Raw genomic sequence first — 4735 nt, 5'->3', positions numbered from 1 at the left:
GGTAGAAATAAGTCACAAGCTCTAAAGAGAATACTAAGTATCTCTATACATCAGAGTCAAAGGAAAATAAGGAAGAAAACAACATAATAAGGATAGAGGGGGACTCCGAGGTCTGCGAACGCTGGCAGAAGTACCTTGAAGTCTCCATGCATGGCTATGTCACTGGTATCTAGCCTAGTAGGAAGAACCTAGATCTGCACAAAAAGATGTGCAGAAATATAGTATGAGTACACCACAACGGTGCCCAGTAAGTGCCAAGCCTAACCTCGGTAGATTAGTGACGAGGTAAGATCAGGGCTCTACTGGAATTAAAAAAACAAGGCAGAAGATATAATAATATAATGAAATGATAGAGAATTGAACAATGAGAAATTACAGAAAGGTACAACACAGCAAATAGAGGTAAACAATAGGGGTGCTCTCGAGGTACCGCCTCGTAGTCCCAAATGTAAATACACAACAGGGGGAGTTCCCGAGGTACCGCCTTGTAGTCCCAAAAGTAAATATGCAACAGGGGCGCTCTGGAGGTACCTCCTCGTAGTCCATAAAGTAAATATGAAATAGGGGGAGCTCCCGAGGTACCACCTCGTAATCCCAAAACTAAATATGCAATAAGGGTGCTCCAGAGGTACCGCCTCGTAGTTCCAAAAGTAAATACACAACTCATAACCTATGGAATAATGAATTTACAGCAAGGAATCCTACAATTAATGTCTGAATACAAGAATCAAGGAAGCAACTAATTCAACTAAGCATGTTGCACAAATTGCAAATAAGAGTTAAGACACGTAGACATGCGACATTAGACTAAATATGATGACTACACAGGCTAGAGCAGCTCAGTTAAGGATTTAAAAGAAAACTACTCAGCAAGAACCAGATTTTTCAACAATTAACCCGAATACACACTCGTCACCTTGTGTACGCGGGCTTCACGTATTCCAAATATCATAACAGTACCAAAAACTAAGGGGATTTTCCCCCACATAAGGTTAGACAAGTCAGTTACCTCAAATCTCGCTCAATCAATCGATAAGAATGCCTTTCCCTTTACTTTATGACTCTGAATGGCCCAAATCTAGCCAAAAGCAATTACATACTATAAATACAACTACAAGAAACTAATTTAAATAATAAATTTACGATTATAGCAAAGAATAGAAAAATCGCCCCAAAAAGTAGACCCAGGCCCACGTCTCGGAATCTGGTAAAAGTCATAAAATACGAACACCCATTTGATATCGAGTTCACCCATACCAAAATTTCTCAAATCAGATACAAAATTCTTGATCAAAACCTCAAAATTCGGCCTAAGGATTGTTTCACCTTTTTCACAAATTTCTCAACCCAAATCCTTAATTAAATGAAGAATACATGATATCTTAGTGGAGATTAATCAAAAACAATTCAAGAGTCCTTACCCAAATGCTTCATGTGAAAAACCCTTGAAAATTTACCTCAATCTGAGCTCTATATCTCAAAATATGAAGAAAATGGCAAACCCTCAATTTAAACCATTCTGCTCAGCACTTCCGCTTTTGAGGTCCAAAATTCGCTTCTGCGGTACCGCTTTTGCGGTGAAATCTCCGCATCTGTGGATCTCACTTAAACTCCCAGATATCACACCTGCACACATCCATTCGCATCTGCGAACGTGATTCTGTGCCCACTCGTCCGCTTCTGCAGAAACCTTGGCCTCCTCAGTTCCATCACTCTCCGGTTCTACGGTCATCCTTCCACAGAAGCGGCTCCGCTTCTGCGGCCTTTACATCGCATCTGCGACCACAGACTACCTCCTTCAGCTCCGTTTCTGCGCTTGGCCTCACGCTTCTGCAGACCCGCACTTGCGGTCAAACTTGCGCAGGTGTGGTTGAACCAAAACTGGTGCACTTCAGCCATTCTTTAAGCTTCAACTTGATCCGTTAACCATCTGAACCCACCCCGAAGCCCCCGGGACCTCAACCAAACCTACCAACAAGTCCTAAAACATAATAAAAACTTAGTCGAGTATTCAAATCACACCAAACAACGCTAACATCATGAATTGCACATCGATTCAAGCCTAATGAACTTTAGCACTTCGAACTTCTACATCTGACGCCGAAACCTATCAAATCAAGTTCGATTGATCCCAAATTTTGCACACAAGTCATAATCGACATTACGGTCCTACTCTAACTTCCTAAATCGGAATCCGACCCCGATATCAAAAAGTTCACTCCCGGTCAAACTTCCCAAAAATCATCCAATTTTCCAGCTTTCGCCAGTTGACGTCGAAATGACCTACGGACCTCCAAATGAATATCCGGACACGCTCCTAAGACCAAAATCACCATACAGAGCTATTGAAACCGTCGAAACACCATTCCGGAGTCATCTTCATAGAATTTCAACTATGGTGAATTCTTACGACTTAAACTTTCATTCTAAGGACTATGTGTCCCATTTTACTCAGGAACCAAAACAAATTCTCTCGGTAAGTCACAAAACCCAAAAATGAAATAGAGGGAGCAATAAATAGGGGTTCGAGGCTAATACTCTCAAAATAACCGACCGAGTCGTTACAGGGTCATCACATTCTGCACCTCTAAAAGAAATATTCGTCCTCGAACGGACATAGAAAAGTGCCTGGACTGGTGAAAAGTGTAAGGACCAGTAAAATGTTTAACCAAAAACTCGGGGTTTCGTGGTGCCAAGATAAATTCCTACATTACTATAGTAAAAATTCTTCGCGGTTCGGAATTTTTAGACTGAACAGTACCCTACGGACTTAGAGGAAAATGTTTCGCAGAAGAAAGCATTTCTGCGGCCCATTATGCGGCCGTATAATCACTCTGCAGACTGCATAATGGTCGTAGAGTGAAGCAGTAAGTTTGGCCAATTTGAGGTCAGTTTTGTGGTCGATTATGCGACCGCATAATCGATATGCAGACCGCATATGGGTCGCATAATTCCTCTTAGGTTTCTACGGAGGGAGTTCTACAGTGCATTATGCGACCGCAGAACAAGTATGCGGACCGCATACTAGTCGCATACCTGAGCCGAAGGTTTAGGCCTATGAGGGCCATTTCTGCGGTCACTTTGCGGACCGCATAACCATTATGCGGTCGCATATGCGACCGCAAACCTGTGTCGGGGCACCATTTTTCTTAATTTAAAACCCGAACCCCATTCCGTTAAAACACCCATTTAGTCTATTTTGAAGCTCATTTCTAATATTTCTAGAGTGAGAGAGAGGGTTCTGGAGGGAGGGCCTAATTTTTTATCAAATTGATCTTCAACCATCACTCAAAGACTTGGAAATATTCATGTAGAGCACCAAAATTCTTCACCCTAAAAGGTAAGACTTCATCACCCAGCTCTTAATTTCTAACATAGCTATAATGGGGTATTAGGGTGATACTTTATGGGTATGAGGGTGGTTTATCTTGAATGCATGTGTGATAAAGAGTGTGGGAGAAAAGTGAGCTAGAACCATGAACATTTTCCTAATTCTGGGTTCAATTTGTATATTGCTAAAATAGATTGTGGTTGCTAAGGGTTTCGGATAATTGTAGAGTCTAAAGAAGCGCAATTGAGGTATGTATGGCTAACTCTCTTCTTCCTAGAATCGAACTCCTGGTGTCCGAATGATGGGTGTAAGTTCTAATTTGATCATACTAGAATTGTTTGCCTTAGTGTGTTGGATTGAAAGATTCATGTTCCCTAATTTTTTTAGATGGTTACCATGTCATCATGCTATTTGAGAACGTAATTATGTTGTTTCCAAGCTCCTTCCCTTATGTGTGCAATGCCTTATGTGATGATGTTATTTGAACGGATAAAAAAGGAAAAGACTTGAATTGTGAAATGTTCCCAAGTCCCAAGAACTAATTAATAAATGAGGTCATTTTCTGCCATGTAACAAAAGATGGGGAAGAAATGTTAATTGCGTGAACAATTGAAAGAGGTTATGTCTCAAGTGAGATGGCTTAGCCGATCGGGCCCAGATCGGATGCCATGTTGTACACATGGTGGCAATTGTGTTGGAATTATTGATTTACATTGTGGTTATGGATATGTCTCACTTGAGATGGCTTAGCCGGTCGGGCCGAGACCGTACTTCGTGTAAAACACGGTGGCATTATGAGTCGTGGCCTTGGAATTAAAGATTATTAATCTAAAAAGATGGAAGGATTGAATTGGAAACTATGTGATCCTTACTTGGTTTTTCTTTGTATTTCTATGAAGTACTTATTGATTTTTATGACTGTCTTCTCCTTGTTTCACTGTTCACTCTACTAAGATTGGTGTTTGCCTTACATACTAGTACTATTCGACAATGCTAACGTCCCCTTTGCCGGGGGTGCTACATCTTTGAATAGATGTAGGTGGTTCCATCGCAGATAGTGCCGATCGCAGATAGTGGTGTTCTCTTTCTCTCCTCACAGCAGTCTTGGTGAGCCCTATTTCTCCTAGGGGTCATGTAGTCCTTCTTTTGTATAAGTTTTCATATTTTGAGGTATAGCCGGGGCCTTGTTGCCGGCATTGTCATGTTGCTCTTTTGTACTCTTAGAGGCTCCATAGACGTTTATATGGGTCATGTATGTATGTTGGGGTGGTCGTTGGATCGAGTTATATTTTGGGAACTCAACTATGACATAATGTATATAAGGAAAAATGAACTAGCAACGTTTATATATTTACATAACTGATCCCCCCCCAACCCCCTACTGTTTCACAAATAGTGATGCGA

The sequence above is a fragment of the Nicotiana tabacum genome, chromosome 21 (assembly GCF_000715075.1).
Source record: "Nicotiana tabacum cultivar K326 chromosome 21, ASM71507v2, whole genome shotgun sequence".
Lineage (NCBI taxonomy): Eukaryota > Viridiplantae > Streptophyta > Magnoliopsida > Solanales > Solanaceae > Nicotiana > Nicotiana tabacum.
The sequence above is the reverse complement of the archived record's forward strand: the minus strand, read 5'-3'. Positions refer to the sequence as shown.